Raw genomic sequence first — 15,479 nt, 5'->3', positions numbered from 1 at the left:
AGCCTTGCCCAACTGTGAACTTCTGATGCCAAAGGCAGTGCCTCCCTCTTGCCCCAGGGGGGCAAATCCACTTTCCCACATCTAGTGGTTATTTTTATGGATAGATTTATTTTAACCCATTCTAGATCTCAAACCTGCTGATGGAAGAAACAGGGCACAGAGGCTTCTGGGTTTCCAGAAACACAGGTGGCAGTGGCTGGCTCCGCTAGAGATCAGGCTTCCGGTCCCCCTGGAGTCACGCTGACTCACCTCTCACACCCTCCCTCCTGTCTACAGGGGGATGGGTTGGGAATGAGGTGGGAGGGGAATTTCTCTTCTCTCATCCACAGCCCCAGCTGGTCAAGGGGGTGCACTGCTCTCAGAGGAGGTGATCTGTGGCCACCATAGAAGTCATAATCCTGGCATGCCCTGAATCCCAGCCAGCCAGAGGTGGGACAGCCACCAGAGCCTCTTTCTGCAGCACCTCCCCTGCAGAGCCTGTGTCGCTGGAATCCAGGCAGTTGGAGGAGAGGATCTTGCCTTCAAATAATAACCAGCTATGAACGGGCATCAATTCCCAGCCCCCACAAGCCAGGCAGCCAAAGTAGTCTTCTCCTTTAATGGGACCACACAACTGGCCTAAATTGTTATTCCCCCAAGACAAGTTTACTGAACAGTTAGGCAATGCCTCCCCACACAGCCATTGCAGGCGAGCTTAAAATATACTTTAATACATTTAAGAAGCCATTTCAGAGGCTGGCTTTCTCAAGATAAAGATACAACTGGCACTCATTGGACGTTAAAATGTCAAGTTGTTGCCATCCAGCAGGGAGCCTGACAAGCCATAAAATCTGAAGCGAGGTTCAGCCGATTCCTTTCCCATGTCTTCCCCAGCAATTGACTTGGGCTCCTAAGGCTGACATTTTGGTAGGACCTACCAAAATGTAACAAAGTACCATCTCTATCCCTGCCAGTAGTTCTGCCGGGCTGGGAAAGGTAGAAGTGGGAGGGACAAGAGGAGTTGGGAGAGGGGCGGGGAGCAAATGAGAACAAATGTCACCTTTGGTGTACTCTAAGTGCCTTGAGGGTGAACCTTCAATCCCAGGAAGAAAGAACTACTTGGGACACAGTCACTGGATGGTTTCCACAGAGCATGACTCTAAAACCTTCCCCCACCCCTGCAACCTTCCTTCAGCTGGGCTGGGCTGGGCTGGGGACGGGCTTATTTTGGATTCAGTTCCCAAAATAGATGGGGATAGGCAATCTCCAGCACCACATTGAGGAATTTTGAGTTCTGAGCCCAGTCCAACCACTCTAAAAAAGTTTCCCTGTCTAACTTTCCCTAGCTCAGAAATAGGATGCGAATGAGTCGTTGAGAATCAGTAGGATAGGAAAATAAAGAGATAAATGAAAGGACCCAAATGTTTCTTTCAGGTCAAAGTGCACCTTAAAAAGAATAAAAAAGAAAAGAAAAGAAAGGACCCAAACATTAGGAAATTGGAAAGGGTGCTAATGGGCAGAGAGAAACCAGACCCCTAGGACTTATTCCCAACTGTTTCTCCACATGCTCTGCGTCCTGGGGCAGGGAGGGTAGCAAAGGAGGACAGGTGTGGCGTGAGCGGTTGGTTAGGATGCTAGGATCAAAGAGGCCTTTTTCCCAAACCTCTGTTAAAAAGGTTGGGAAGTTGTAGCCAGTCATCTACTTCACAGCATAGTTCACAGCTATAATCTGTGAGGTGTATGTTAACCAGCCGTCCAAAAGCATATAAATCTGAGTGAGTGTGTGTGCTGGGGTAGGTGTGGGAATGTATCAGTCAATGAAGACATGTTGTGTAAACCAGCTGATGGTGCACGTTTGTACTTGAAAGTCATCAGATTCTATGCAAAATCTGTGGGTGGCACTGTTGCACAATGCTGGTGGGTGTGTGGGTGTGGGGGTGTGATCGACAGCTTACAGGCTGTGTATAAGTGTGCATGGATGTCTGTGTGCAAATGGAAATGTGTGCCAGAGGATGATACAAGTGCAGGAAAGTACATGGACTTCAGTGTCTGTCTGACTTGGCCTGGAACCCTGGCTCTGTCATTAACCAGATGTGTAACCTTGGGTGAGTCACTCACTCAATTTCCTCAGCTATGAAATGAGGATAATAATAAGTACCTTTCAAGATTGCCACGAGGATTAGAAATGATACTGTGTATACAAAGCTTTTGTGCATAGCCACACTATGGACTCAAAAGCAGGCAGCTATTCTCATGCACTGTGGATGTGTCTCTGGTGGGTACAGGGGCAAGTGGGAGCAAAACGCGGCCTGTGTGTGCAATGTGGGGTGTGTACGTGTATGCGTGCATCCAAAGCGATTCCTTCTCCTTCTCCAATGAACCCCCCATTCAGACGGGGCAGGAGGGGGAGAGGGTCCAAGTGTCCACAGGCACCTTGGGTTTCTGAGTTCCGAGTGTGAGTAAGAGGTTGAGCAGCCGGTAGGAGCTGCAGGAAGCCAACCGCCTGCAGAAGCTTCCTTTTTTCCCCCTCCACCCAGCAACGGTTTAATACCGCCACCCACATCCACACCCCACCTCCACCCTCCAACCCCCACCCCTACTCAGCTTTCCTTTCAACAAGTGAGCGCAAGGGCGGGGAGGAGACCCGAGAGGGGAGAGGATTCCTCCCCTTCCTTTCCCCATTCCCCCTTAAGACCAACCAGGAAGCCGCCGCAGCTCGAACGGCGCCACCTTAAGAGCAGGGTCTGGCCTGGCCGCGCGCCAAGTCCCGCCTCCGCTCCTGCTCCCGCTCCTCCCCTCTCTCCTCCCGCACCGCTCGGGGAGAGCTGGTGAGCAAGAGTCTGGCCGGAGTTGGCTGGAGCTGTTGCCATGACAAGCGTTTTCTTAAGAAAGCTCTGCTGTTGAGACCGTCCAAAGCTGGGGGTTGGGAGGGGGGCACGAACTTCCCGGGGGAACCGTCCCTCCGAAGAGAGCAAGATCAGAGACACCCGCCCAGCTCCCCTGCACCCATTTTCTTTCAGGAACCTGAGAGGTCCTTCCCACTGGAAGGGCCGGGGGAGGAGACCCAGCCCACTCCCCGGCCCTAGCTGGTGAGGCTAGAGAGCAAAGCCAGCATCTCTAGCTTGGTTGCCACACTGGGGAGACCGGTGGCTGGTCACCCCACCCTACCCCCCGTCCATGGAAACCTGGAGGGAGAGTCCCGCTTGGAGAAGACTGGATCTTTGCTAGAAAGAGAGGTAGGCTTGCAGAATGAATTGACTTGTGATTTGCAAACTTTGTTTCTTTTTTTCCTCTCAGTGGCTTCTAAAACTCCCTGAATTTCCTCTCCCTAGCATCTTTCCTGCGACTAGTTTGGAGGATTTTTAATGTGTGTGTTTGCACAGATTTGTCAAATACTGTATTTCTTTCCTATCCTTAGTTCTGAGAAACCATGTAATCAAACAAGTGATTTATTTTTCTTTACCTAGTTTTTGTCATTCCTGGGCCATGGGGGTGGGCAGGGAAATGGAGGAAATGAAGTCTTTTTCACACCCTAATGGAGCTCTTGGAAAAAGCATTTATTCCCCCACTCCCCAGTCCGTTCCTGCCCTCCCCCCTACTTGGCTTGGGAATGAGACGCAGAATGGAAAACTGTTGCAAAAATATTTTCCGCGTCTGTTCCCTTTCTCGAAAGCCCCAAACAGAAATGGAAAAAATAAAAAAGAGCCAAGTAAGAAATCAGCAGGAAGGAGGGGCTGTAGTGGGGACTGGGAGAGGGGCACACGGGGATTGAGGGGTGGGGTGGGGGTGGAAGGAGGCTAGGAGAAGTTAGGGGGGTCGGGAATGGGAATGCACAAATTAAATTTCTTTAGTTTTGCAGAGAAACCTCAGCAGTTTCTCTCTGCCTCTTGCAAAACATCCTCAGACTTTCACGTCTATAATTAGCTGTGGAAAAAGCTGGGAGTTCCCTTGTACCGCTGTTGTTCGAGTGTGTGTGAGCGTCCAGAACCAACTGTATGAGTGTCTCCGAGGGCACCGCCCCACACATCTCTGGTCCCAAAGGGAAGGAAAGAGAAAGGGGTGAAGTTGAAAAGTTTTTTATTTCAAGGCTGGAGACTGGGGCTGGTGAGTGTTCAGTGATTGGGTGTGGGCCTCAGGCACCCTTGGCAGGGTCCCTGAGTGTCTTGGGGCACTGTGTTTGCTTGAAGAGCTAGAAATTAAGGCTGGGGTTGTCCTTGCTGCTGTCCCTTCTCTCTCACAGTCACACTCACTCACATACTTGGCTCAAACTTGGGGTGGCGGGGGCCGCTGGCGTCCTTCCCGGAGGCCAGGCCCGCCTCATACTCGTCCACCTTTATTGAGGGTACCTGTCGCTCTTCTTCTGCTGCGTGTGGGGGGCAAGGGAGTGGCCAGCTGCACCCTGGGAGAGTAGTGGGCACTCTGCTGGCCAGAGGCACCTCCCTTCTGAGCATTCCTGCCGGACTTTCAATAACTTGCAGACATGATGCCGGCGCCTGCTGGCCTGGCAGGGGGAATGTCAGATAGAAGAAGAAACAGGCGGGCACTCAACTGACTGCCACTGCGGGAGGGGAGGGGGGGATAAAACCCCGTTCTATGGCGCCACCTCCTCCTCTGGGTGGGGTGTCTGGCAGGGAGTCTTAAGACCTCCCCCTCCCTCCCCAAGCCCCTCCCCAGAGCTGCCTCTTCTCCAAGCTCTTCCCATTTGGAGGTCCTCCTGCAGCCCTCAGCTCTGGGCCCTCTTTACCTGGAAGGAAAGGAGGAAACAGTGTCATTCCAGCCTGGGACAGGCCGTGGAAAGGGGCAGAGGGGTGAGGCAGGACGGGGAGGATTTAGGAGGAAGAGGGCAGGAAGAGGCGGTGACTTGAGTGCTAGTGAGTGGGGTTACCCTCCTTGGCTGAGGGTGGTGGCATGGGGAGCTGGCTCTGGGAGGGGTGGGAGGATGCTGGCAGCTTGATAAAGGGTGCCCTGAGAGGTGAGTCCTAGACCTGCAGCAGATACATCTGTGGGAGTCAGGCTGGGGGAGAGGAAACACCTGTCTTCAGCCCCAGCTAGTTTGGTTGGAGGAGTAGTAAAGGTTAGAGCTGAGAAACTAGGGGAGAAGGAAGCAAAAGACTTGAAGGAGAGCTCACATGGGGGCCAGGGAAGCACTAGGAACCAGTGTTTATTTTTGAGGTGTTGGATGGTTGACATGACTGCACCCCAAGGCTAGACAGCTCTTCCCCACCTGTATTCTGATCGAGAGGGGAAGGAGGCCTTCCCCAGTGGGAGGGCGACCCAAGACAGAATCCATGCCCTTGTCTGCTGGAAGTGGGGGAAGGATCCATTTTTTGCTCCTTCTCAGGAGCCTCATCCCCCCTGCCACCATCTTGCCAAGGTGCAACCCCGAAATCACCTGCTCCCCTGAGCCCCGTCATCGTGGGGGCCCATAATCCCGCCATTGCTGCAGCTGGCCTTTCTATTTTCAGCACTCTGACTAGGGGTAGGCTCTGGTCGGCTTGGGAGGGCTTCTCGATGAGGATCAGGTCCTTATTTAGCATGCATCTGAGTGCCTGCTCCCTTGGCCTTGAGTCCTGGGTCTCGGTGGCAGGGGGAGACTGCCCCCGCAGTTCGGGCCCTCCCCCCCCCCACGTGGCTGCAGGAGCGACTCTGCAGCAAACCTTGTGCCCCTCTGCTCTCCGGCCCCGCCCCATCTTCACCCTCTCCCGCAGCTCGGCTCCACCCTCCCGGGCTCTGCCTCGGTCTGAGTCCTCCGTAGAGAATGCGCTTAGAGCTGAGGAAGCGGAGAGGGAGCGGAGGCTTCCTGCCTCCAGGCAGTGCCAATCGAGCCTCAGTCTGTTTCCCTTCCATTTACCTACTCCGTGTGCCTGGACTCAAGGTCAAGTCAAAGAAGCGTAGCTGGTCTTGCCCCTTGGCCTCCCAGCGCCTAGCACCAAGCCTGACAGGCGCTTGATCAGTGCCTCCTGAGAGAAGGAAAGGGCAGTTTGGGGGAACCTCATCCCTGCAGGTTCCTAACTTGTCCTCTGGTCTTCAGTTTCCCCTCTGCACAATGGGGATCCTGTCCCAGCAGTGATGGTGGGAGGCAGTGGCTGAGTCAGATTTGTCCGACTGCTATGGTCTTTGATAGAAGAAAATCTAAATGGGAGGGCCCAGTTAGGGGCAGAAGTAAAGCAATTCGAATTTGCCCAAGGTGTGGAGGTTGGAAGAAGTAAGGTGGGGTGCCGGGGACGGAGGTCCCTGGGCAAGGGTATAGAGGAGACTTACTCTTCCCCAAGTGGGTCCTGAGAGTAAGGGGACACTAACCCAGCTGCCACCTGTCAGCAATTCAAGCCTTCCACTGGAAACTGCCTGTTATTCGAGAAATTAGTTTCTCTCAGTAACCTGCATGGCTCCTTTTTCTGGGTTCTTGGCCTCGGACCCAGCACCCAGAGATATGGGTCAGCCCTGCCCATCTAGGGTAGAACATTCCAGATCCACCAGGCTTTGGAGAGAGGAAAGGAAGATGTTCATTCTTGGTCCCCAGGACCTTAGGAAGCGTGTTTGGTTTGACCTTGAAGAATAACCCAACCTGCACCTTACTGACCTTCCCTGGATTCTTGAGGCCGTCTCTACTCTTTCCCCCAGGCTGCCCCTCAGAAGGGGCTTCCTGCTCAGCATGTCCAAGTGCTGTGTGGTGGGGAGGTGTGAGAGGAGAGAGGGGTGGGAATGGCAAGGCCTCTGGGCCCAGTCAAGCCAGGATGGCAACCTTTCCCCTCTTCTGTAGGTCAGAGGAAAAGCGCAAGGCCTGGGGCTGGAGCCCAGGAGGTCTGTGTGGAGTGTTTTGTACTTGACTCCCTCTCCCAGCATCTCTCTGTCTCCTCCTTCCTCTTTCCCTCGCCTGAGCCATTCTTTTTCCACTGACTTATTTCCTCTACACATGTTAAAACAGAAATGACAGGAACTTTCTACTTCTGCCTCCACTTCACACCACATGAACTTGGGTTGAGGAGGGAAACCAGGCAGGATCTAGCTAGAACCAGAGGGCTGGTCAGGGAAGAGGCCTGGGGAGGCAATGGGGACAGGGAGAAGGGGGGACAGTTCAGCCTCCTCACTCCTCTCTGCTCCAATTTCCCAAGTTTCATAGACCAGTCCCTGGAACAATTCAGGAAAGATGGACTGGAGTGGGATCAGTGAGACCCCCTTCCTTTGCCTTTCTGCCATCACTCGGGGTGTGGTACAGGGAGCTTGGGGTAGTGTGTGTGTTGGTTAAGTACTCTCAGCTAGGTTCAAGGAAATTCTTGGCTTAGAACACCTCATAGTGAGGTCCACCTAAGTTGCAAAGTTAATGCCAGGAGTGCAAACCAGTACATCCTTTATGGAGGGGAAGTTAGCAATATCTAACAAAACTACATATGCATTTACCTACCAATCTTACTTCTAGGAATTTATCCAAAAGATGCATGTTTACAAATACGGAAAGATATAGGTACAAGGTGATTTTTTTAAGGCATATTTGTCATAGGAAATCATATGAAACTACCCAAATGCCCATCCTTAAGAGACTGGTTGAATGAACAACGGTAAATCCACACAATGAAGTACTATGCGGCCAAAAAATAAATAAATAAATTGAGTAGGAGCCCTGTGAACTGACATGATTTCTAGGATATGTTATTAAGTAAAGAAAGCAAGATGAAGAAGACTATATATAGTATGCCACTTTGGGAATGAGAAAGCAGGAAAATAGGCATATTTTTTGCACACACGCACACGAAGGATAAAGCGCAAGTCAGTTGAAACGGTTACCTACAGTGAGTGGGTGGGAACAGGGTGGAGGAAGTAGGGATAAGAGTGAGACTGTTCTGGATATACCTTTTCAGTTTTGATTTTTGAACCATGTAAATATTTTATATATCCAAGAATTAAATTAGATTCAAAGAAACAAAAAGCAAACCCTAAAACCAGTCACAACAGAAACAATGACTAATCAATTTGATTACAAAGGAAAGAATTAATTCAAGTAATTTTTAAGCTTAATACTCTTAATCTAAGGATAGAAAGAACTGCAAAGGAATCTTGAACTTTACTTTGTAGGTGTGTTACTTATTGGTTATGGTATTGGTGTCATAAATTGGAAACTATGTTTTGTTTATTGTAGGATAGATCAAATGAGTAACTATGCTGATATTTCTGGAAATCGGGGTCTCATTATGGAAGAAGAGAGATATAAGTGTGGAACCGGGGAAGGGGAGGCGAACCCTTGGTTCTTGGTGTATCTCATAGGTCTGTCCATTGATAGGGTCTAGAAACAATGCTACCCAGTAGCACTGAACACACCTAGTACCTGGATTTTTATTTCTAAGTACCACTTCCCACTAAAAGAAGCCAGCGCTCCTTGGAGAAATGGCTGATTCCAAATCTGGGATGGAAAGTGCAAGTAAACCATGTCATGCCAAAAAGCTAGGACATGCACATGTCAAAGGACACAGGCAGCTTAAAAGGGTTCCCACCAGGCAAATATGGGACACACTGACCATCAAAAAAAGAGATGGTAATAGACTGTAACACATTAAATAGAAAAGATTCCGGGGGTCCGTTCTGACAGTTAAGGGGTGGGAGGAAAAAGGAGGGAAAACAGAAATGTCAACTAATGAAATGTGGAAGTATGAGGGGTCTTCAAAAAGTTCATGGAAAGATTTGTATTACCTTTTAGTTCCATTTTCCAAAAACTATTTGAAGTACGCTCATAAATGACGAAACATTTTTTAAAATTTTATTTTATTTTTAATTGACAGTAGTATATATTTATGGGGTACAATGTGATGTTTTGATATTTGTACACATTATGGAATGATTAGATCAAGCTAACTGACATACCCATCACCTCGTGTGTGTGTGTGTGTGTGTGTGTGTGTGTGTGTGTGTGTGTGTGTGTGTGTGTGTGTGTGTGTGTGTGTGTGTGTGTGTGTGTGTGTGTGTGTGTGTGTGTGTGTGTGTGTGTGTGTGTGTGTGTGTGTGTGTGTGTGTGTGTGTGTGTGTGTGTGTGTGTGTGTGTGTGTGTGTGTTGAACATCCAAAATCTGCTCTCAGCAATTTTGAAATATACATTACATTATGATTAACTATAGTCACCATGCTGTGCAATAGATCTCAAAAACTTATTCGGTTCTGTCTAATTGTAACTTTGTAGCCTTTGGCCAACATCTCCCCTTCCCCCACCCCACCCCCACCTCTAGAATTTTAAATTAACCTGTTTGCAACCCCAGCATAATAACTGATTCTGGCTAGGCTCACTAATGAATGCTAGAATTATTGGGTGGAAGGTTGGTTTTAATGTGTCTTAGTTCTGGCTGCTATAGAACACACACACTGGACAGCTTCAACAACAGACATTGATGTCTCACAGTTCTGAAGGTTGGAAATTCAAGATCAAGGCACCGGTAGATGCATTGTCTGGTGAGGACACCCTTCCTGGTTTGCAGATGGCAGTTTTCTCATATCCTCCTGTGCAGAGAGAGAAGTATCATCTCTCATGTATCTCTTCTCATAAGGACACTAGTCCTATTTATGAGGGCTCCACCTCCCAAAGGCCCGCCTCCTAATACCATCACATTGGGGATTTAGGCTTTTATATATGAATTTTGGGGGAATACACACATTCAGTTCATAGTACAACGTATCACCTCACAGATACTCTTTACAAAAGGAAAAATCTGTCTTCACAATTGGGAGATCCAGTACTTACCATCTTAACCAAGTAATCAAACATTAGCAGTAATGGGACCCACTTGACATTAGAGTCACATGATGTGCTGTAATATGAAGAGACGAAAGAGAAATCTAGAATGTGAGCCATTCTAAATGACAACTAAGACTCTTCGAAAAAGTGAACATCATAAAAAACATAAAAATTGTGCGTTGTGTAGGGAAGGGTGGGAAGGCAGAAACTGATCTTGATTTAAAGAAACTAAAGAGACATTATAACCAAATGTACTGTAGAAGCTTTAGCTGGATCCTGGATCCAAACAATTTTATTTTTTTTCCACGTGTTCACATGTAGGGCATTTGTTCACAGCAAGGTCATAAGTTTTGTGCCCCTCATCACAATGACCACTGTCAGTGTGTTGTAAACAGAGGAGCCATTTTTCAAGCCCCCTTTTCTGAACATAGTGTCAACTGGGAAATTTTTAATATAGATATTAGATAATATGTAATTATTGTTAAGTTTTTTAGGTGTGATAATGGTATTGTGATTTTGTAGGAGAATATCTTTATTCTTAGAGATTATGCAAAAATATTTAGGGGGAAAGTATCTGAAAATTATTTTCAAGTGGTTCATCAAAAAAAAATGTGCATATATATATAGAGAGAGATGGTGCAGAAATGTTAACAATTGGTGAATCAAGTGAAGGGTCTGTAGTTGTTTATCGTACTGTTTGGGGGTTTTTTTTCCAATGTTTCAGGTTTCAAATTTTTCAAAATTCTGAGATATGGAGAGAAACCAAGGCCAGGAAGTACTCCTAGATTCCTGGACCCTCACCCATCTCCCAAACTCCTGGCCCACAGGAGCATCTTTCCCTAGCTCCTGAGTGCTCAGAGTATTCATGGAGCAAGCACACAGGGGGATCTTTCCCACCAAAGTGATCTCCTATAGGGAGTCTTCCTTCCCACCACCCCACTCCCACCCCCGCCCCCTGCTGTCAACACCAGGCTTTTCCTTCCAGGTGAGAGCAGCTGGGTGGGGGCACCAGACGGGAGGCAAGATGACAGGCCTTCCCACCATGCCATGGGGCCAGCTGAGGAACCCTAGGGACTGAGCCTCCAGAATCACCCACCTACCTTTTGAGGAGGGGGTCCAAGGTCCTAAGAAGAGGAATTCACCAACAGCCCAGACGTTGCTGCAGACCAACCTTTTGCATCCCTTTTGAATTGCCTAATGGGTGATTCTGAGAGAACCCAGCTGTGCCTGCCCTGAGCCTTCATGCCTGGGCTAAGCAAGGCCTTCTAGGCGCCCCCTTGGCAGGGACAACACGCCTGGCTGCACTGTCAGTGACCCAAATCACCATGCTGCCTACCCCCGCCTCCCCAGCTTGGTCCTGGCTCCAGAGAGAGATCAGGTTTCCAAGGGCTGCTTCTCTCTCTGTCTCTCTATCTTTCCCTGGAAACCCTGGTTAGCAACCCAGGGTTCTTTTCTTGTAGGAGAAGGCTATTGATCCTTTAGTCAATTCCCCTTTTGTCTTGCTAGGGAGCCTGAAAGAGCAGGAGCCAGGAAGTTGGAAGGGGGCAGACAGGCAGGAGTTTGTTCTACTGGGCTGCCTGGCCTGCCAGAAAAGCACAGGACTGAGAATCAGAGAACTGGTGACCTGGCTCTTCTCTGCTGTGTGACCTTGACTGAGGCAGGTGATATCTCTGGGCTTTCATCTCCCCCCACTGTAACATGAAACCAAGTTTGGACATACATTTCTTATTCAAGACCCTCCTCTTCTATGGAAGACAAAGGGGTAAAACTCTCAACACCCAAACCAAACTCTTTCATCATAGAATCTAGCACAATGTAACAACCTGCAGCTAAATTCCATCCTTCTACCCAGGACGGCCAGAAGAAAGGAGACCAAAAGGTATCTGCTTTTGGACAGCTACCCTTGAGGTTTGGGAGTAGGACAGTTTCTAAATTCCCCACCTCCACCTGCCTGGAACTTCAATTAAGAAGAATATACTCAGTACCTTCCAAGGCCATGATTCTGCTATGTCCTAATTGGAAACTAAGAAATACTGGCTACAGGTAAAGTCCAGGCTTTCAGGGAGTTTACCATCTTCTAGGGACTATAATCCCCCCAAAACTTATTAGATTGACCATATGAACTGAGCAGTATTCAACTTACTTTTGAACTATAATAAGCAATTTCATAGTGTTCGGCCCATTAAATGATGAGGCATTGGAGATCAGGGATTGCAGTCAATGCTATGGGCTGGAGAGATTGATAGGTTTTCATCTGAACTGTGGCTGGCTGCTGGGCCAGCTTGTCCTCCCTCTCAAGCTAGAGTCTGGCCCTGGTGGTAGACACATTGGCTGAGCCCTTGTCCAGACTCTGGTTGAGATTCCAGCATTAGCCTCCCTAATATCTGGCCAGGACAGCTGCCCGTGGGTAGAGAGGAAAGTATCACCCATCCATAGTCCACTATTCCTGTGTCCTGAATGCCATGTTTTACATCTTGGGAGCTGAGGATGGAAGAAACTTTAAGAAAGGAGGAAATAGGAAATAGCCATCCTGTTCTTCCCCCATCAAGTGACAGACCAGAGCAGGAACACATACTTGAAGTCTCATCTGGCACCTAGTGATGGTTGGTACCAGCTAATGGAATGGCTGGGAGCTGAGAGGTGTTAGTGGGAGTGAGGGGACCAGAATTTGGCAGGGTTCAACTAGAAGTTATTCTTAGAGGAGGTAATTGAAAACAGGATTTGACGGAGAAAGGATCGATTTGATAGAGGAGAAGGTGGAGGAAGGGAGGGGAGGCTGGGAGGAAGGGCTGAGCTGCTGTATCCCCACTGAGGGCATTCTGAGCATCGTGGAGAATCAGATGCCCTGGCAGGTGAGGGGGCTGTCTGCTACCACCCGCTGGGATGCCTCCAGCCTTTGTCTGAGCCAGCGCCAGTGTCGTGGGCAGGATGGCATCTGGCCTCAGCAACGGCCTGCCACCTGCCTGCCCTCCTGGTCCTCATGCACCATTCGGATGATTTTTTGATGTTTCCCCCCCTGCCGTCTGTACTACAGCCTTCTTTGTGGGAAGCACTCGTAGGACATCTGTTAGGAAACTAGGATAAGCACAGCTGGCATCCAAACTTCCAGGAGCTTTCTGACCTTGTCCAGGGGAGGTTGGTCACCAGGCTTTGGGCTGGGGGACAGCTCGTTTTATTGAGCCAGAGCATTTGAGGTAGACAGAGTTGGAGAAATAGTTCAATCTCTCTCTCACACAAGTGAAAAAACTAAAACCTAGAGACTCGTTCAGGAGACTGGACTAGTTTGAGGCAGAGCCAGGGCTAGGGCCCAGTTCTTCCCACTCCAGGTCTATGACTGGGCACTCGATCCCATCACTGCAACACTGTATGACCCAGATCAACACCAAGCCTCCCTGGTACCAAGTGTCTTTACCCATATAACAGGGAGAACCATACCTGCCCCTCTGAGGGTGATGTGCTAGGAGCACTTTGGAAGAAAGAGGCCAGAAACCATAAAGGTGCTGTGCCACAATTGTTATTGTTGCTGCTGTTATTACCGATGAAGGTCATTAGCACTGAAGAAAATTCAAAGGAGAAGCACTCTTGGCATGGCCCTCACCATTCTGTAGCTGCTAATGGAGCTGGGTTTCTCCTCCCCACACAGTGGGCCTTGTAAGGGGAAGCAGAAGTCCTGGAAAGGGCTGAGCAGAGCCTTCCTTCTGCCTGGGTATCCCTGGCCCTGCCCTTTCCTCAGGGTGTGTCTCCTCTGAAAGGCCAGAGGAAGTGCGGAGGGGAAGCACTATTATCTCCACTTCTTTCTTGGCAGTTGACTAAGCCAGGTTGGCCACTGAGCTCTGATTTGGGATCTAAGGGTCATCAGGGCAGGGCCACTCTACTATGACAGCACAGACTGATTTTATTGCCAAAGCCAATCCATCATTCATTTGCTTGTTCGCCAATCTGTCATTCATTTGCTTATTAATTTATTCATTCATTCATTCCACAAACATGAAGTGAGTGCAGACCATATGCCAGGCACTCTGTTAGAGTTTGGAGAGAAGCCACATGCAGGAGGCAGGGAGGGACTAAGAATCACTGACCTTCAGCTCACAGATGATTGTCCTGAGCCTGGGAACCCACAGCAAGCCCTGACTATGGCAGTGTTCCAAGGAATTTGCATTTGTTTCCCTGGAGAGCACCTTTTAGCCCTGATTTCAGGAAAGTAAGGCCTAGACTCAATACACTTTTGAGCTGGGAGATGCCACAGGCACCATTGCAGGGCAGCCCTGTTGTTTCCAATGAGATTGTGGCCTAATGATAAAGGATTTGCCCCTGTCTTTTGCTAGATGAAGACTTCTCCTGAGCCAGAGCATGTTGCTGAAGCTGATGTTCATCTAGCCTGGTTTACTCAGTCCTTGGGTAGGCATCCCAGTGTTGCCTGAGTTTACAATCCCCTGCTTACATCTGGAGCCTCTGACTCTGATGGGGCAGAGATGTTTCATTGCTGGGATGCCCAGAAAGGATCCAAATTGCACCTAAGAATAAAAACATAAACTTCTAGAGAACCCCCCTAGTTTCTCCTCCAATCCTACCTCTAATTTCAGCCCCTGCACTCTACTTTCCCAGCCAGTGTGGTATAAAGGACAAAGGAGTGGATGTAGCTTTGGTTGATACATACTGTACACATCCTTACTGAGCCTCAGTTTTCCCATCTATAAAGTGTATGTAATATCACCTTTTCTTATATGGAGTGTTGTGATGAACAAGTGAGATATTGTAAGTGAAAACTTTGCATAAACACTAAAATGCTAGATAAATGTAAAGTTTATTATTCCAGTGCCCCTCCTTGTTCCCCACCCCGCATTTCAGTCCCTTCTCCCTGCTGCCGAGTCCCTTGATCTTACTCCCCACAACACCCTTCTCTCTTCTTTCATTGTCCACTCCAGATCCTGCTTTCTATGTCCTCCCTCCTTGCCTAGATCAAGACCTAAAACAGGGCTGGCTGGTTAGCTCAGTAGGTTAGAGCATGATGTCAAGGGTTCAGATTCCTCTAACAACCAGCTGCCAGGGAAAAAAAATAGACCTAAAACAACACTTGTTACATCTTAAATAACAATGACAACAGTAGTAGTAATAATCTGAGCTAACATCCACTATGTGCTAGGTATTAAACTTGGATTATCTCATTTAATATTCTTGGTAGACAATGAGGTCAATACTAGTATTGTCTTCATTTTACAAATTAATAAAGATGTTCATAAAACATCAGACTGAGAAGCAACCCGAGTCTAACCTATTTATGGATTTCCTCTTTGCCTTGCTGAGTGACTAGTTGACGAGAACATGCGGAGAGTTGACAGCATTTATTGAATGTCGACTAAAAGCCAGCTGCTTTCAAATTATGTTATAACCACCACCTTCTGAGACAGGTATAGGATTTGTCTTAGAGATCATCTGGTTATAAGAACAGAAGCCTACTCAAAGGAGAAAACTAAAAGGGGGCTTTATTAGAAGGGTACAGGGAAATATCACAGAGCTTAGGTATGAGAAGTGTAGCCCATGTGTGGACTGTGCCTTCTCCCTGGGGCTGTGAGCACGCTTTTCTCCGTGGCTGGGCGCCTCTGCTCCCTCATCCACATGCACAGGACCCACCGTGGTTAACCAGGCAGCAGATTCAGTCTCCAAGTTTATGTGGCCTTCTCGCTTAGCTCTCCAAAGTAAATTAACTCAGTCTGTCAGTCTCCATGCCAAGAGATGCTGGTCCCAGCTTAGATCCAGTGTTCGCCCTGCTCCAGTTGTCTGTGGCC

General features: G+C 48.7%; 1 protein-coding gene and 1 pseudogene across 6 annotated transcripts in view; one reads left to right on the top strand and one right to left on the bottom strand.

The window, feature by feature from the left end:
- The first annotated feature begins 2,785 nt into the window (after positions 1-2,785).
- ATP2B4 (ATPase plasma membrane Ca2+ transporting 4) overlaps positions 2,786-15,479 on the top strand; it is an 89,179-nt gene continuing 76,485 nt past the window's right edge. For 5 of the 6 annotated variants that reach the window (XM_063115270.1, XM_063115268.1, XM_063115273.1 and 2 more), the window contains exon 1: positions 2,786-3,215. The gene's annotated coding sequence lies outside the window, so the exon portion shown is untranslated. Of the gene's footprint in view, positions 3,216-4,008; positions 4,084-15,479 lie in introns of those variants that run through there. The other variant, XM_063115269.1, reaches the window with a different exon arrangement.
- Positions 10,007-10,127, bottom strand: LOC134391443 (small nucleolar RNA SNORA11; annotated as a pseudogene).

This window comes from Cynocephalus volans, chromosome 11 (genome assembly GCF_027409185.1).
Source record: "Cynocephalus volans isolate mCynVol1 chromosome 11, mCynVol1.pri, whole genome shotgun sequence".
Lineage (NCBI taxonomy): Eukaryota > Metazoa > Chordata > Mammalia > Dermoptera > Cynocephalidae > Cynocephalus > Cynocephalus volans.
Note: the sequence above shows the minus strand (reverse complement) of the source record. Positions and strands in the feature narration are given on the sequence as shown.